We start from the raw sequence: 19,019 nt of genomic DNA, 5'->3' as shown, positions 1-19,019 counted from the left end.
AAGAGTTGACATTGTTGGTTGTTTTCTTGGCCTGTTTTATACAGCAGATGTATTTTGGTAGAAGGGCTACAGCTCGTTACTTTATTTATTCTGGTGGAGTTTTGTTGCAAAGACAATAGGTCAGATCATGACACGGGAAGAAAAAAGATAGCCTTGGAACTGGTGGGTGCTGTTCATCTACCAGTGTTCCCTTCACACACTGGATAGAATCCAAGAGGTAATATGGGAATTTCTGAATGTACTTAAAGTTTATGAGACTGCCTGCCTGAATGCCTGCATGTGTGTGGAATGGAACAAGGATCCCCAGCATAATATTTAATCAAAATCCAGTTTTACCAGTGATACAAGGCAGATAAAGCACTGAGTACAGTCCTCAGGATCTGCCCTGTGTATGACATCATACCTGTCCTTCAACTTATGCACTGTGTATGGCATACACAGTATCTGCCGATACACATGGTGTGGGATTCACCCTGAAACCCTGAATGTGCCTTGGATTTTCCAAGTCAGTGTCTTGTTTTAAATCTTGCCTCATAATGTAATTTGATGGTCGCAGGAGCAGTTCTAGCTCAATGCTGATTTCTTTCTAGGGTATGAAAATCCTCTCTAACATACTGTGCCTTTTGAATCTGATTCTTACTTGGAAACGTGTGCTCACTTCAGTGTATAAGAAATGGGCAATGGAGTTTGAGCCACAACTTTATCAGCAGAGGGCACAGATATCTCAGTGTTTGCTGAATCGTGCACCTTCCTTCAGCACTCTCTTCCTGCTGAATAGCCCACATCTAGTGTTGTTTTTACCAGGTTTTTCAGATTAGGACTCTCTCCCTTTTGCTAGCTGAGATCTCCTAAATGAGAACAGGCAACCTCATTTTCTAACTCTGTTCCTAACCTAATCAGGGTGAAGCCTCAGACTTCTGGCGCTTCTCTTGGGGTGCTGTTTGTGAACCTCTACCATGATCCACAACAATCCTTATTCCCTCCTTACTCCCAGCCATCGCTGAGCTTTCATTCCCTCCACCCTTCTTCTGTCACCACGTTGATCCTCGAGGTGACCCCTCCAAGCCGTTGACCCTCCTGGTTCCCCTAGCCAGCCTGCTGAGCTGGTCTTTGCCCAGTTGGTTCTTCTGTTCCCTGAGCACCTTTTCACCAGTTTTCCACTCGTTTCCCAGTTTGCATTGATCTCACTCAAATATGAAGGAGCAAGGAAGACCTGAGGAGGAAGCAATTGCTAGTGCCGTACACAACGATAATGACATCTGATGAACCGATTTCTGTCTGCATCCTGAGTAGTAGGATGTTCCCCTTTTCCTGGTGTTGATGATGTCTTTTAACTCTGCACCTCAGCAAATATGGTTAGAAATGCTCCTACATTTTGCAGCAATGCTGGCAGAGGCAGTGTTAAATGCAGTCATCCCACGGCTGATGTTGAGAATTCCTCCAGTAAACTCCCTTCAGCTCAGTTCTTCTGTCAGTACAACTTGCTATCATCTCCATTTTAGCCCATTTATCATCCTCCTTACAACACTTGTCTTATCTTCTCCAGTTTAACTACTAATTTTGTGTGCCAGCATATCAATGGTTTAAATGATATTGGGTAGAGTAGCCTGGCACAAATGCTTGTCATTGCTAGTCCCAAGTTTGTCCTTCATGTCACATTATCCCACAGCTTTCTTTATCCTTCACCCAGTATTTCATCTGAAGTTTTGTGTAATAATGATGATGATATGATGATATGATGGTATGACCTGTGTGGGATATCACTGATGATATGACTTGTATGGGATCAAGTCCAGTTGAGTTGAGCTCAATGAGTCCCTTCCAACTTGGGATATTCTGTGATTCTACAGTTTTCTCCTTAAATAAAGGCACCACATCCTCTTTTCTCTAAGGCATTGGTTTCAGTATAATAGATCTTACTATCAGGTTTGTACTTCCATGTGTTCCTACTTGCACTGTTCAGAGCTGGGTTGACATTACTTCCTCCCAGCTCAAGCATACTCAACATTTCAATTTGTTTCGGTCGGTTTCTATATTTCTTCTTGATGAACTGCTACATGGTCTGCCATGTACCAAATGCAGCTACAGAAACAGATCTTTTCCTTTATACGCACAGTTTTTCACTTCTTTCCTGACTACAAACACGATGGGGTTTTCTGCAGCCAGGTGGAACTTTCCATTGTGTCCACCTTGGCAAAGAGAACAGCTGAATGCAGGGCAACCCTTCTGACATGAAGGTGAGCTTGTATATATGTACATACAGGCTACCCACTATTTTACTTCTCCTGGGGATGCTTTTGCAAGATGAGGAGAAGGTTTGTTCTTTAGCTGCAAACTTCTTTGCTGGCATTTTTTACGCCCTTGTTACACAGAAGGAGGACACCAGAGCCATTGAAACGAAAGGGCTCAGAGATTGTTGGAGCAAACCCTTGAGCAATGCTTGGTCCCCAGACCTCCTTCTCTGAAACAGGTGAGTCATTCTGGCTGATATTAAAAAGAAAACAATAAAAAAAGCCTATTTCCCACACACAAACCAGCCCTGAGGCACACGATTAGCAGGAGGTATTTCACTCACATGGCTGGAGTAGGGCAGCATGTTAAGCAACTAAAGCCATATTCTTACTATAGGAAGTATTTAATCATCTTTGTAACAGATAGTAGTGCTATCTGTACTTTGAGCAAAGCTTTTGTTCTGCTAAATGTTATTCACTGGCTTTGTTCTGAGAATATATGTAAGCGCTGGCAGGACCAGTGACCCATGTAACTGTAATGCAGTGGGTTGCTATAAAACAAATGAGAGCAATGTAAGGTTTAGCTCTGGCAGTCTCAGTGAAGGTAACATGGGTGACTCTGGTAGCTGGAGCTATGGGTCCTGTGTAGGACACACTCCCCACCTGTCATTTTCCATTAAGACATTTGATGTAGAAAAATAATCTGTAAAAGATCTGGTTTTTTTTTCCCTATTTTTTTCCATTTTTTAGCACCTTTTTTTTGTTTGGGCTTTTTTTTTTTTTTTTTTTTTTTTTTTTTTTTTTTTTTTTGCTTGATTGCAAAGGAAACAAGAGGAGCAAGTGCCTGAATGCATTGATTTCTATGTGTTTTTTTGTTTTTTAAGAAAAAAAGTCAAAGAATTATTTTTGTCACTTTAAGAGAGAGTGAACAAGTGAAAATGTTACCTTCAGGAGTGGTATGCAAAACCTAAAAGTTAGCTAGTTAAAAAGTGGAAGTCTTTTCAAAAGGGAAATGGGCTTTCTCGTACATACATGAAAGGGGAGTTGCAATAGATGACCTTTGAAGGTCCCTTCCAACTCTATGGGTTCCATGCTTCTGTGTTTTAAAAATCACTCCTTCCTGGGGAGGAGTCACCTTTCTTAAATGAGGAAAAGGAGCACTGCCAACAATTCCCATATTAAGATGTCCAAAATTTTATTTATCCATAAAGTCTTTCCTCTGGAATTAAAAAATCCCGTTTGGCAGGGAAAAAAAAACAACAAAAAACCCACCCCAAAATGACTCTCAGATAAAACTGTTGCCTTCAATAAATCCCAGATTTTCAATGAAGAAACTTCAAAGTTTGCTTACTTTTACCATTCAAAGTGTAAAATACTGCTTAGCACAATTGAGGGTGGCAAAAATTGACCTTAAAATTTGCTAGAATCTCTGGCCACACGACATTTCCTTCTGGGCTATTTAAACACGCAGCTGAAACACAACAGCAGAAGGGGTTTTTTTTTCCTGACCTCAGAGAAATGTGAGTGAAACGTGAATGGTGACAGGGAGTGATTTTATAGGAGGTGCTGAACCTGCTTAATCTGCCTTTTGTTCAGATTTTAACGGGCTGCGTGATGTTTTATTTATGTGTTGGCCTGTTATTCTCCAAAGTTGTTTCATGGTACACCAATGGGACCGAGAGGGGTTGGGATGGCCTAAATCGGACCAAAAAGGTCCTATGACAATACTGCGGTCTCTCAAGTTCTTTACTGTGAGAGTGGTGAGGTGCTGAACAGCTGCCCAGAGAGGCTGTGGATGCCCCGTCCATCCCTGGAGGTGTTCAAGGCCAGGTTGGATGGGGCCCTGGGCAGCCTGGGCTGGTATTACATGTGGAGGTTGGTGGCCCTGCCTGTGGAGGGGGGTTGGAGCTTCGTGATCCTTGAGGTCCCTTCCAGCCCGGGCCATTCTATGGTTCTCTCCCAACAGCATGGTTGCTACCGCCCACATGAATGGGGAATACCTCCATTCTGGGCCCAGAGCCTTGTAGGTAAAGGTGAGTGTCCATTATGCATATCCCATTTGTACGCTCAATGGCGCCTTAAGCAGTGGCAACTAAAACAGTGATAGGTGAAAGACACCTGCTTTAAATAAATACAGTAATCTGCCCAAAGCTCCCTGAATGCACTGGTGTTCAGTGAGGGCCCTGAACCTGCAGACATACCTATGCTTAACAACATAATCATTAAAGAACAGAAACCTTTCCTTCTAATCCCCCTCATACAGAACAACATGTGGATGTTAGCATATTTAGACTGCTTTGCATTCCTTCTTGCCTGCTTCTGAGAACATACTACATTTTAAAACTTGTTGGGTTCTTTCATGTTTTATTTGACCCTATGTAATTGCATTCCTGAAGGAATAACAGGCTCCCACAGTGATTTATACCCTGTATTAAATGTCAGTTTTGAAGAGACACAGTTAGCAGTTTGGTTTAACCTCCTGCCTTCCGATGTAAGTTCAAAACCGAAGCGGAGCTCGGGATCCAAGGGGAAAAGCACAAAGATGAAAATGGACTTAGGGCAGCGCGGAAGGAGGTGTCTGTGTTCCCAGCCCCTCACCTTTAGAAGGCACCAGGATGAGATTCCATCCAGCCAGCCCTATTTTTAACCATCGTTTGCTTACCGCGCTGCCGCCCTTGACCAGCTGTGCAGGCTGTAAATTAGCGCTGCACGACGCTCTGCTTTCTCCAGAACCTCCAGCAATGGGCCAGAGCACTTTCTGCTGCAAAACCCACCCAACGGCCCAACACACCAACCCCCAGCAGCTTTGGCATGTGTCCCAATAGGAAGGTCAGCAAAATAAATCGTCCTTGTGATTAAGAGCTGCTCCTTTGTTTTTATGCGTGTAACCGTGCCTAAATAGCGAGGCAGGATACGTATGTTATTGCTGTTTTAAAGATTTCATTCCCTTTGTAGATTTCCTTACGACAGACTTAACAACTGCTGAATCGTACGTTATGACCTAATTATGGGGGATTCAGTTAAATAAATCTTGATGTAATGGTATATTCTTGATGTAATGGTGTTTTTATGTGCGTGTGTGCATTTAAATGTAAAAGTAAATGCAGCCTGTGTTGGGATCTGACACTGCTTGAGTGGTCATCCTTTTTAGAACCAGGAGTGAAGCACATAATGGGGAGTTCTTTAAGCATCAGTGCTGTACCTACAACCCTATTTCCCGTGCCCAGGAAATGAACGTCCTGGCGATCACTTTCCTTACCCTGCAGCTCTCTCAGGCAGGAGATTTAGCTGGAGCTGCTCCAAGGAGGATTCAGTTCTCACACTGAAAGTGATAGATTTGATCCATCGGACTCATTATTCCTAAAAATATCTTAGCCAAAGATATTCAAATGAATGCAAAGATTATGTGGGATCAGCCCAGGTCGTTGTTCTGACCTCGGCACATGACTCATTTTTCAGCTGAAGTCATTCAGGGTGTTTCCATTGCCTTCTACAGAGCCTCACTTGTCCATCAGGTGAATGATGAGAACAGAACTGACAATGATCTCTTATTTTGAAGTGAAAAATGGAGGTGATAATGCTTTCATGGGTTGGGTTTATCTCAACAGAGCCACGGAATAAGTTGCCCTCTGGAAGCGGATGTCACTGCTGACTCTTTGGGGAGCTAATATGACGAGCGTAGACCTGATGCTTGTCTTTCAGATGGATAGAGTTAGGTAAGATGAATCCTACCTGGTGTTGTATACACAGTATTGTGTATCAGCTTTCCCTGTCTTCTAGATGTGCTGCCAGATTGCTGTGGTGTGAGACACTCTGGGTGAGGGTCTTCCCCAGCCAAATCCACCGAGAAGAAAAGAGTTTTGTGGTAATCTGTGCGTGTAGGCCTATGGGGTGCAGTTAATGTCTCAGGGATATAGCATGAGATTTGCCTTTCATAGCTTTAGATGGCAGAACAGTAGATATCCATCCCTGCAATGGTCACACTTCTTCATCACAGCAGGGAATAGCCCTGTTTAATGCCACTCTTCCTGACAATACTATCAGTTCAAAGTCAAAGGAGCAAGTCTTAGGCTTGAATGCACTTGCTTCACAGCTCTGAGAGCTGGTTCCTCTGCGTCCAGTAGGATCACCTACAGTAGCTGTCCTGCTTCAGGACCAGGATTATGATGGTTGGGCTGCATGGTCTGTGGTCTTTTCTAACTGTAATGATTCTGTGATTCCATGAGTACTCTGTCCTAAACTGATAAGCATTTCCTCCCTGGTCTTTAGTTACTTATGCTGCTGGCTGGGATTGCAGGTTCCATGGGCAGAGCATTATCCATTCACACATCAGTGAGAATTCTGCTGTCCCTCTTACAGAGACGGAAAATGTGAAGATGAACCCAAATTAAGGCCCTTATTCAACGGGGCTCTGGTTTAAACAGACCCATGCCCAGGCACACTGTGGTGTGGCTGTTGGATTGTTAAGGGACGTGGAGAAATAATGCCCCAGGGTACAGCCCCATGAGCCTTCCTGGTAGCTCTGATTCAGAAAGGAGGTTAAGCAGTCGCAAACAAAGAATCTTAAGCAAGTGCAAGGAGAGAAATAGCAATTCCTGATCAGCATCAACGTACCAATGTGATTTTATTTAATCACAGCCAGCACTTGATCTCACTGATGAGAATTAGAGAACCGAGTAAGGAGTGTCTCCTGGATTCCTCAGGTATTTTAGAAAATATTAATATTTTCCAGCCACTCAAGGCACTAAAAGCAAAAACAGCACCAGCAGAGGGAGACAAACCCTGTTATCAGACCAGGACCAGTAGGAATCACTGCTTCTTTGTAGGAACCTGAACTGGAAACCTGAAGGAGGAACACCGGTGGTGAGATGTGGTGTGCCATTAAAGCCTGCATCTGCTTAACAGCATGAAATAAGGACAGAAGAAGTTCTCTTAAATATATATGTATATATATATGTAACCCATTAAAACCATGGGTTTTAATGTCACTTGAAAAGAAATTTCAATCTTGGCAAGAAACTGAAATCATGGCTTCCTGGAGGATATATGAAGCAGGTTAGTTTCACCATGGAATGGTTATATTTGTATTTTCTTCACTGGTCAGACAGACTGGGTTTTTGTTCCTCTAGCTGTGTATCTAAGAGGATGATGGTCTTGAACCATCAAGCATGTGGAGAAGTGTCCCGTTGTTTGTGTATATTGAATATTGCTTGCGTGGTTGAGAGGCCAAATGGCTTCCGTAGCAAAGGACTGCCTGCAATGGCAGGAAGTTGTGATGTGTTTTTTAAAAGCAATTCCATTGTCCTTTGCACTGGGAGTGAACCAGTTGGACTGGCACATGCTGTGGGGTTGGGTCCCCCATGTTGGGAGCAGATGAACCCAGTCCGACAAGGTTGGCTGTCAGTGCACACTCTGTGAGTGTTCTACTTCTATGGGTTTCCTGCAGAACTCTTGTTGTGAGCAGTGCATAGGTGTGAAGTATGGGCCCAGGGATCTGAAAGGGTCTTGGGTGGGCACAGCTGATGCTGACGGGCACCACTTCCAGACAGGACAGGAACTGCTTGTGTGGGAGTTCTGCATCTCTTATCTGGAGAAAAGCCACATCGTAGATGGGGAAATGTCATCTTATAGCATGAACCACGAGAAGAAAACGTGCAGGGGGATGGGTATGTGAAAATCATTCTTTAATTAGTTGTCTAGATAGAAATAACTGCGGATGCCTTCGAATAGACTGCTGCTACAGATGAAACCAACAATAAAAATCTTTGGGAGCGCTCGACAAGGATTTTTTCTTTCTGTACTGTGGGTACTTGTGATGACATTGACTGCTGCAAATACATACTGGTAGGAGGCCTTGGGAGGTCATCTCTCCCCCCTACCCCAAGGTCTGAAGCATTCCTGGCAAACCTTTGCCTCAACAGTGACAGGGTCTGCAGCTCCCTGGCTAATTTACTCCAGTGCTCACCTGTCCTTCCTCTTAGGAAACTTGTCTAATGCTTGACCTAATTCCTCCTTGCTGCAATTTAAACCCATTATTTCTTGTGTTATACCCAGTGGACACAGAGAACAATTTATTACCTTCCTATCTGCAACAACCTTTTACATAGTTGAAGGCTGTTATCATGTCTCCCCCTCAGTCTTTTCTTCTCTAGACTAAACAAACCCAATTCTTTCAATCTTTCCTCATAGGTCATGTTTTCTAGACCCCTGATCATTTTTGTTATGGAAATAAACATCCTTTAAATCAAGTTCTGTGAATCAATCTTGTGTAGAAAGGAAGGGAAACAGAGAGGTTAGCGTTAGCATTGGGAACAGGAATCTGGTGGTGAAAGAAGCGAATTTTCAGAGGTCTGCTCAGAGCACAGCCATCCCTTCTGCTTTGGGATTTGGAAATATATTGGACACATTTTCTTTCCCTAAGTTTCCTTGGGAAAATCTACATATCTGCCACCAGAAGGAAGACAATATATCATTTCCACAGTCTATATGGAAAGCAGCCTGTGGAAAAGCATTGGGAAGGGCACCAGAGTGAGGGAATGTTGAGTTGCATTCTATGTCCATCACACAGACTTTCTAAAATCCGCTTGCCTGCAGTGGTATCAATGTGTGCTCTCCAACAAGTTGTGCAGGCTGCCCCAAGGGCTATTTAAAACTGGATCATCACTCTTGCTTCTTCAGAAAATTTCCTCTCATTGTGGGGTCCCTATGGGCTGAGTCTTTGGCACGGAAGAATTAAGGAGCTATGGAGACTATTGCTGTTAATGTGAAAACTGGGGGCTGTGGAAGGATCTGCACAGTTTCCTGTGCTTATGCTCCTCTTTGTCCTCCAAAGTAGCGTGGGCTGGGCTGAAGCTATTTTATGTATTTTTCTAGATCCTGGATTGTGGAGGACTAATGCTTCCAGGCAAGCAAAGCCTGCAGCATCCTTTTGTTCCTGGTGCATTCAATGGGCAGTGCATTGACTCAGCCTTTTACTCAAAGGTAAGTGTGAATCTGTGGTAAATCCAGATTAAGATCAAAGACACTGCAGCTACGTTGATGTGAAGCACTCAAACACTCACTTTTTTGTTGTTTTCAATTTATTCTGAAGGCTTTATGCTAGGTTCAGATATCACCTGTCTTTTTTTCCTTGGCCTGTATAAATAGTCAAGCCAGCAGGAGCATCAGACTGCGTGCTTTGGCCAACTTGAGTTGTGTGTGCTAACATCTCATCAAGATTCCTCGGTAATGGGCATGGAAACGTGGCCTCATTGTTCAGCCTGCAGAACAATGAACCCATAAACATGGGGCAGCGTAAAATTTTATAGAGAGAGCTGGAGGGCCAGGAGCATCTTAAAGTGGAGTGCAATGATGGACTTTGAAAAAGAAGTTCAGGAGGACATGTTACAAGAAAAAGAGATGGAGTAGGACAAGTCTTGGCACTTGCACGGGAGATGCTGTAAAGGCAAAAGGCAGGATGTTAGCTGGCATGTGGTACCCATGTGAACGTGCTCAGTAGAAAGTGGAAGTAGTTCTCAGACAGGCAGAACTGTATGGAAAGGCCTGTTCTTCAAGGAGACTTCCCAAACGTTCTCTCATCAGAAACAACATTGATTTGACCTGTCAGGGTTGTTAAACTTGAGGCCCTATCTGTGGGCCTAGCTAGCTGAGAGTTCCAAAATTCTTTAGCAGAGGTCCAAAATAAACAAGGTGTGGTGAAGAAAAAATGCTTTTTGCTCCTTGCAGATTACTGGGAATGATCTCCCTTTTTCTGTCTGATCCGTTGGTGAAGGCTCTCTTATCTTCCAACAGCCAGACTTGAGAGGATGCATGAGTGCTTCCTCTAAGCAAAGTGGAGGAGGCCAGAGACAATATTTTGTCTGAAGCACGACACATTTACTCATGAGATGCCAGTAAACACATGCACTGCACAAAGGAGTTTTACTGTGGTGAGTTTGGTCATCACGATGGAGCTGATTTGTAGCAATAGCCAAGAAAAGGTTCTGGTTTTAGATATTCTTGTTTTTACAACTGAGAAAGTCCGTTTCCTGCAGCTAGTTGCAAATGGTGCTGTAACAGAATCACTCCTCCATCAGGTTCACCTTTCATAAAGGCAGGCTTACAGTGTTAGATCCAACACCAAAGCTATGCTTCTAAGGTGGTTTCCATGGAATTTCTCCCATACTGACCCTAAAGCCTCAAATGCTTTAATATGTGCTTAGGGCCCTGTAAGACACAGGGCCATCATTAATTAGCAAACACCCTGAGCACATGTTTAATTTTAAGCGTGTACTTTTCTCTCTCAGGGGTCCATAGGATTTAAGGGCTTGAAGTAAACGGGTTTAGGGATATGCTCGAAGATAAGCATGTGTTTAGTTGCTTTCCTGTTCTGTGGCTTTATTTGTTTTTACAGAAATAAGAGAAGTGAAAGATCTTATTACAGATCAAACACAAATAAATGTCCAAAACACAGCAGGGAGGCTTAGGTCTTGGTTCAGAGCCCAATGAAGTCAATGGAAAAACACCCCAACACCTCAGTGGACATCAGAGCAAAGTCCTCAGAGGACTGGTGATGAACCCACTGCAGAAACTTGTTGAATGCCTCATGTTTCTTTGCTAGGTTTCCTTATCTTGTATCCAGATGTTACTAACAAGGGTTTTTATTAGCTGCTGAGAAGTACTAGAGCAGCAGTTTTTCAACTCTTAAAATACATGCATACAGAGATGGGGGAGAAACAGTTCGCAGTAGAGATTGTGCTGTGTTGAGCTGAGAGGGTTATTTCAAGTTTCCCAGTCCTCACCAGTAGAACCACTACTCGATACCCTGATCGTAAAGTGTTTGCTCTCTTCCTTTCATGGAGTGCAGTGAGGCAAGTGAGACAGTTCCTAAGGTGAATGCAGTCTCTTTGTAGAGAGAAAAGTTTATACAACAGGAACAGCAGGTTCCTTTGAATAGCATTCATCTTTTTTTGCCTTTAGATCTTTACAGTGTAGACAGCAACACCTGAGTTACTCATTTAGCTTCCCTTTTTAGGCATGCAGGGAAATAGCTGCCTTTCAAGAGCAATTTGATGTATTTTTGATGTTCATTTCAGGACACGAGGATGCTGTAGATTTCTCCATTTGACCAGCTGGATTTGCACCTGAGTTTTGATCCCATGGCTCCAGCTGAAGCTCTCCTTACTTCTGCAGAGATTGTCCCCTATGCCAGCAGGACCACCTGAGCCATTGGCCATCACCCAGCAGGGAAAGGATCCCGGGCAGCTTGTCAGGCATGTTATGGTGGTCACGTGTGTGATCTGCCTCCCAAGAGGAAGACATTTGGGTTGCTGTACCAGAGCCATGGGACGAGCTTTGCTCACGCCAGCAAGCAGCGTGCCCACCTAGTCCCTGGAGAGCTGGTAAGCAGTTAGCACTTGCTAAGCGGATATTGCTTCATCTTCTGTTATTACTTGTGTTTGCTAGGTCAAACTGACACCAACTGGTCTGCCACGGCCACATCAGAGTACCTATCCAGAGTCTCTGGAGAGCTGCTGAACTGTAAGGATGTGCAAAGCCCATATTCCTGGGACTGCCTATGTTTGCTAGGTCCGACTGACACTGATCTGCAGAGAGGAGCTATGGGCACACCTTTGTTTTACTCTGGAGGAATATCCTCTATCACTCCAGGCCTTAATTCCTCATCAGTGATGAACTGCTGGTGGTATCCACAGACTGTGGCTCTGTGATTTGGTGTGGTGGGAAAGCAGAAGCCCCAAGGCACACTGGAGGTGTAACGTTCTGCTATAAGAACCGAAGATACAGAAGTGATATTATTGGCAGCTTGGCTGCTGACTGGGTGAGCCCTACAAAATTCCTTTGATGTTTTAGTCATATTTGATAGGAATAGGGCCAGACAAAAAAAAAAAAAAAAAAACTCCAGAGTCTTCCAAATCCTAAAATGCAAAAACAAAGCGTTGGACCCTTTCATTTCCTTCACAGTTCAGAGACTGCAAGGAAAATGATTTGAAGCATTTCCTTCTTCTAACACCAAAACAGAGCCTGGCTTTTACATAAGGAGAAAACTATTTGTCGAGTGCTGCGAGCTGCGCTTTGCTATCACACCGTTTCACAGAACCAGAAGATACAAATCAATGGGGAAATGTACAGTTGTAGTCCTGTGATTTCTATATCTGCTTTTGCAATGATTATGATGACAGGACACATCTCTTTCTTGCCCCCTAGAAGATTTATTTTTCTCTGCCCAGCCCTTTTTCTTATGTTTCTGTAGTTCTCCGAATATAATCTGCTGCCCTTAATCACGTTTAAAAAATCACACTGACTTGAAAGGAAAATGTTAAGTTCTTCAATGAATGGAAAAATACTTCTGTTGTTTAAATGTAAGTAATTAAACTGAGGACTTTCTCCAAAGTAAACCTTGACAATCTAACAACCATCTTTGGCTTTTGCGCCGATGGAGTTTCTTTTACATTTTTAAATGCATTCCTTGTTTCAGTAAATGACACCGGGCTCACCAGCAGTGACTGAGTGATTAGTTTATCATCCTCTTAGTGCAGCCATCTAGATCTTTAACTCTTTAAGCAGTGGCATTTAAGACTTGAGAACACCCAGGAACACGCCTGAGGCTTTAGGCATTCTCAATTCAAGCAAATCTTGGATATCAGGTGAAAACGAATAAAAGAAAGTAGATGGGCGCACTCTGATAACGCTTTAAACAAGTCAGGTAAGCTAAATTGCAAATAAACAGCAGGCTTTTTAAAGAGGAAGCCAATTCCCCTTTCCTGGGACCGCTTGGGTCATCAGGTGTCTGAGCAGCATAAAGTTACGTGGAGAAAATCTCCCTGCGTACAAAGGGAGCAAAGGGTGACAGTGCATTTCCCAAGGCTGTGGGCTGTGGGGCAGGGCTCCTCGCTGGCTTTATTGCTGGTTTCTCATGGTGCAGTCAAAACAACCATTTTACAAAAGTTCTGGTTGTAACAAGTGTATGTGAGCCGAAACTGCATGTGATGCCCTGTGCTGTAATCATGTCCACGCAGGGATGCACAACGCCTGGCAGCAACAAGAGCCTTCGGAGAAGGAAGGGCCTCTTCTTACTTCAGAGCAGAAAGGTGGGGGTGCACTTTCAGGCAGAGGGAGAGGACTGACCTGCGGGCTGCTGACCAGCTGTGCCTGCTGCTCAGCATGGTGGATCTGCACCTATCATCCGATCCTGCTCAGTAACGCGAGCCACATCACCACGCGTGCCCTCTGCCATGGCAGACACGGAGCTGCTCGCCCCGTGCAGGCCGAGTGCCCCGGGGTCTCTGTAGCTGGGTAGAGCCAGGACTATGGGAATGCAGCAACAGCACTGCGCCCAGAGCCCGGCTTTTGGTTATTTATTTTATTTTTAAAAATGCTTTTGTAGTTTCGTCCGCTGCCTGTGGTCGGTTGTTTGGTTTTGTTTTGTTTTGTTTTGTTTGCAGGCTGGACTTGGAGTTTTGCTGTTCGGGGAGAAAGGAGTTGATGCCCAGCAGGGCAGACTGATCCTGTGCAGATGCTGCTCAGTGAGATGAATTCTCTGCATCCCGAAGAATGTTGAGTGGATTGGGAGCTCCCTCTGATTGAGCAGAGCTGTGCTCCTGCAAGCGTAGACCAGTTTGGTCTCCAGTTTTCTGGTGACTGTTCTGTTGCCTGCAGGCTGCAGCCATTCTCAACGCTGTAAATACCTTCAGACATCTGCTCCAAGCATACCTCCCTGCCAGAAGCTGCGATGAAGGTGATCCAGTCATGCCTTCTGTTTCATGGTTCCCCCTCTGTGGTTGTCTCATTTTGGGCTCTCGGTGGCTTACCAACAGGGGAACCTCTGAAAAAAGGAGTCATTGCTGTTTTGTGCTTTGGATCAGTATCTGGATCCACTGTCCCTGACTCGAGTCAACACTCAGTGTCTCTAAACTCTCTTTGCTTCCTCATTTTATCGTCCACTCTCCAACCACTTGTCTTAATCCACTTAATTTCCTCCTTGGAGTCCCTCAAGTCCCAAACCTTGCCATGCTCAGCCTGGTCCAAAGCGGAAGCAGCAGAACCCCCTGCCCCGCTTTGCCTCTGTGCCTTCTCAGGGCCGTGCACAGAGGGTGGGAAGAGGCAGCAGTCAGCAGAGCAGAGGTGGGGCGAGCAGGAATGCGGGGTGAGACCAAAGAGATCCTCAGGGAAATTGCTGCAGCTGCATTGTTCTGCTTCCTGTGACTCAAAGTGCAACGCCAGTGTGCCCAGGGGGCCGGTGCTGTGAGGTACGAGTGTCACACCGAGTGTGGGCACAACACTAATGGAAAATGCTGCTTTAAACTCTTATCTTAAGCCTTCTGTTCAGCACCCGAGCTCAAAGCCTGCATCCTTCCAGGTCTGTGATGCTGTGCACCTGCCAGCTGCAGCGCTCCGAGTTGTCTTTGCAGAGCAGCACAAGCCTGTTGTGACACCTTGGTGCCTTTGGCTCCGCTCCCATTCTCTAGAATTGCACTTGGCCTTGCTTTGGCCCTCTGCCCAGCCTGAATTCGCCTTCTTGGTTTTCACTTATTTCCCATATCACTTTTCTCTCCTGCTTCTCCTCAGGGATCTGGCTGCAAACCTTCGTGCCCAGGTGGGTGAGCAGCCGCTCCCTCCCAGGGTCCCTTCATTTGTGAGAGAGAGACGTGGGACGTTTGCAGTTTTTCTTCCTCCTTCCAGCTGAATGTTAGACAGTTCTTCTCCTGAATGTCTCTCTTCTCCCTTTTCCTGAATCGGCCCCTCAGTTTTATTTCTCTGTGAGCTGTCTGGTTGCTGGTATTTTAAAAATAAATCAAGTAGACCCTGCAAATGGCCCTGAGAAGGAAGCCTGGCTAGCCCCTGGGATCAGACACGCATGGTACACACGTATAGCTCTGGTTTGCCCACATCGTTTGGATAAGGTATCAGAGAGCACAGACTGCCTTTGCACTGAAGCCTGCAGGTCAAGGAGTTGGCCTCCCTTCAGCCCAGGGGCCGTGTGGCTGCCAGCCCATAAGCTAAAGCTTATTTCTGGAACATGCTGGAAACCCACCTCAGACAACAATGCGTTTGATTCCTCCTTTCCAGGCATGTTCACTTTTGCTTCTTTCTTACGGGGAAGATTTTGCTTCCATCTCCCTTCTGCTCTTCTTCTCAAGCCAGCGCAACACAAGGAGAGCCAACCCCGGTCATTCTTCAAGAGCTGAGTGGTGAGGATGTCATAGAATCATATCAAAGAATCATAGAATGGCCTGGGTTGAAAAGGACCACCGTAATCATCCCCCCATGATGGTGCACTGGGTGTATGGGGCAGTGCGTACCCTGATAGCAGCAAAACTGTTGTTTCACGTGCCATAAACAGGAGCTCATACAACAACCCTGTGTCATGTAGCTCTCCCGGTGTTCTCACAGGGACTGGAGCTCGACTTAAATGCTGTGAGAGCCTTCTGTGTGCCGGGCTGGTTGTGGCACTGGGGGGACCGATCAGTTGGGCAGCAAGCAGCCCACGGCAGGAGGGATGGAACTGCATTCTCTCTAAGGGCCATTCCAACCTGAGCCACTCAGTGATTGTGTCTCTTATTCAGAACTGACGTGTGGTTTTGCTTCATTTCTGAGGATGGTTCAAAGTGCTCTCCTTTCCAGATGGAGATTCTGACATGCCTTTAATTCTAATCTTCTCCTCTCCTCATTTTTTTTTAATCAGCCTTCACAGTTAAGCATATAATTAGCCACTTGGATAAAGTAGGTGTGTGGTGTCACAGAGTCACCAAGCTGAACCTAGGCCTTCTGAAGTCCGAATCAACTCCATCATCAGAGCAGCCTTCCTGTAGGCACGCCAGCACTTGCAGCATGGCCCAGAACCTCCTGCCTTTGAACTTCCCAGCTTTAGGCTGCTGCGTCAGCGTCTGTGTATGATGGAAGCAGTGAAGGGGGAAACAGGTAATTGCTTAGGGAGGAAAAAGCCAAAAATGAAACCATGCCTTGCTGCCACTGACACGAGCTCTGCTCCTGCTCATGTGCTTTTGGGTAATAGATTTTTAGGAGAGAATGTGGTGGGCTTTGATTCTGCTTACAGGTGTTGTCTCAGAGCAGAAGAGAACAGAGCAGGCAACAGTGAGTAAGAACACTTCTACCTTGAAAACAAACCCAGAGAACACCTCACTCCTTAGCTCACTCCATCAATAACAGAACAGTCTTGCTGCACTGCAGTGAACTGCTAAAAAGTTATCGTCAGGAAGGACTGGAAGTACTTCTAGCTCTTTCCTTCCCATATACCTGCTTCAGAAGGACTAAACCTGTGGGGTGCCTGGAGTGAACTGAGTTGTCCTGCACTAACATGGATTGCTTTGCACTAGAGTAAGCCACTGAGGTCTCTGGTGAAGACCTTGCTGCACTTAGCATGTTTTAGCTAAGTGTGATGGATTTGTGTTTATGTGTCCGTGTGTGTTTATATACACATACATGGCTATAAAAGTACATGGGATACTGAGTTGAAGTAGGACAGAACTGACAACGCCAGTATAACCTGCAGCCTCATTTAGATGTCCGTGGAGAAGCAGCCTTTCCTCCTGAAGTGATTTTCCTCATCACATGTCTGTGGGAAGCTGATGCTCTGTTCACACATATTCACTACGTAGGCCTATTTGGTGAGTATTTTCTATTAACGGCCCTTGGTCTGCTCGTGGTGAGCACTTCGTCACCGGGCAGGTGGTGCACATGAGCCCCACCAGCATCCTGTGGCTGGAGATGGAAGCCACAAGCCATGCCCGTGTTCTCCACCTCCGGTCAGATGGGAATCCCTAAGAGGATTCCTCCTCTCTGCTGTCAGGGGAGGACGTTCACAGTCACGAGTCTGAAATTCAGAGATGTGCTGACATTTCCAGGCACTTACAATAATGCTCACTGCTGAACTCCTTTGCTGCTGCTGAAAACCAAACAGAACGTGCTCAGAGCAAACTCATCTAGCAAATTCAAGCATGTCCTCCTAGAACTCCTTTTGCAGCAGCTGTCCTGCTCTGCTTATTTATGCCTTGCGCTAGCATCTGAAATCATTAAGGCCTCTGATGATAGCACATCTCAAGACACAATTAAAGGACAAAGACAAATGTCAGCACCCCGGAGGTGCCACATGGTTTTGCAGAGCAGCGGATTTGGCAGTGCTGCAGGAGGAGCGCGGCACTGAAGTGTCAGAGTCACAGCTGAACACAAAGCCCAGTATCAGTGCTGGAGACACCGAGGTGGTGTGGATGCTAAGGGTGCTGCCAGCGTTGTGGTGTTCTCAAAACGTATCTGTGGCTCAACCAATCTGAAATGAGTCTTCTCCTCTTAACCACGTGGCCTTACAGTGTTCCTTAGGAGAACGGCAGCCTTGTGGATGCTCATCCCTGGAGGTGTTCAAGGCCAGGTTGGATGGGCCCTGGGCAGCCCGATCTGGTGCCTGTGTAGTTTGTGGCAACACTGCCTGTGGCATGGGGGCTGGAAATGGATGGTCTTTGGTGGTGATGGGTTGGAAGTTGGACCTCCACGATCACCTTGGAGGTCTTTTCCAGCCTTAATGACTGTATGATTCTATGAATACATCCCTTCTGGAGGTCCCTCTCACATCTCAAGGATGATGTTTTGATGGAATGGGAAGCAAACGTAGGCTAAAAGCTATGATTATTTCTAGAACGTGCATGAGAATATGGATATTCCTCTTGTAACAGTGATCAAGAAAACCAATCAGTGTATAAATGATTTTACAACACGTGGCTTCGGTCGTAGAAATCTAGCATTGTAGGAGTTGAAAGGGGCCCCTAAAGGTCATCACGTTCAATTCCTCTGCAGTGCACAGGGACACCCACAGCTCCATCAGTGCTCAGAGCCCCGTCCCGTCTGCCCTCGGGGTCTGCAGGGATGGGGCACCACTGCCTCTCCAGGCAACCTGTGCTGGAGGTGTTTGTAGCACAGGTCGGGAGCCTTTCCATAGCGTACCATGAAGATGGCTTTAGCTGTATTTTAAAACTGCACTGGTGGGACAGGCCAGCTCTGAAGCATTCGCAATCACAATAATGTCAGGGTGGCAGTAAGAGCTGTTCCCTTCACCACTGGAGCAGCTGTGCTTGTTTCCATCGGCTGCACTCGGGCTCTTCAGTGAGGAGCTGCTTTGGAAAATGTAATCCCTCGGAGCTGTTTGTTCAGTGCCTTCGCTTTAATGGACCCGCTTAGGCAGCTGAAAGGAAGGGGTAGGAGGGAATCGATCTTAGCACACTTATGGGCATCCCCTCCTGTAATTGATGTCATTACAACTTCTCTGACATGTGACTTTATTTACTTATTTACGGCTCCAGGCTTGCTTCTGCCCAAGCACAGATCTGGTGAGACAAGGGGTTGGGTTTTTTTGGGTTTTGATTTTTTCTTTCTTTTCCCAAGGCGGGTTGTTTGCAAACTCTGGAGCCCAAAAGGTGCAGCTGCTCTAAAAATAACACAGGATACAAGAACTGCTTTGGGGAGGTCCCTCTCTGCCCCAGTCCAAAGGCACCTCCCAAAGTGCTGCCATGAGTGGGGAAGTTTGTCTTGTAAGCAGAGCTGCCCGAATTTCTAGGGGTGCTGAATACTGGATATTAGAAAACATTTCTTCTCCCAAAGAGCAGTGCTGCGTTGGCACAGCTGCCAGGAGTGGTGGATGGGGTCACCATCCCTGGGGGTGTCCCAGAGCCGTGGAGATGTGGCACTGAGGGATGTGGGCAGTGGGCACGGTGGGGTGGGCTGGGGTTGGGCTTGGGGATCTCAGAAGGCTTTTCCAACCTGAGTATTCCGTGATTCTGTCAC

At 45.7% G+C, this 19,019-nt stretch overlaps 1 long non-coding RNA gene across 17 annotated transcripts in view; it reads left to right on the top strand.

Moving 5' to 3' along the window:
- The window catches only part of LOC101751884, a 144,685-nt gene extending 126,730 nt beyond the window's left edge, over positions 1–17,955 (top strand). For 6 of the 17 annotated variants that reach the window (XR_006939389.1, XR_006939384.1, XR_005860435.2 and 3 more), the window contains 3 exons: positions 9,105–9,212; positions 11,306–12,589; positions 13,673–17,955. This is a non-coding gene — a long non-coding RNA (uncharacterized LOC101751884). Of the gene's footprint in view, positions 1–5,839; positions 5,948–7,057; positions 7,287–9,104; positions 9,213–11,305; positions 12,626–13,672 lie in introns of those variants that run through there. The other 11 variants (XR_006939383.1, XR_006939381.1, XR_006939385.1 and 8 more) reach the window with 8 other exon arrangements.
- The last annotated feature ends 1,064 nt before the right edge of the window (positions 17,956–19,019 follow it).

Source organism: Gallus gallus, chromosome 5 (genome assembly GCF_016699485.2).
Source record: "Gallus gallus isolate bGalGal1 chromosome 5, bGalGal1.mat.broiler.GRCg7b, whole genome shotgun sequence".
Taxonomy (NCBI): domain Eukaryota; kingdom Metazoa; phylum Chordata; class Aves; order Galliformes; family Phasianidae; genus Gallus; species Gallus gallus.
This window is presented reverse-complemented; position numbering and strand designations above follow the sequence as displayed.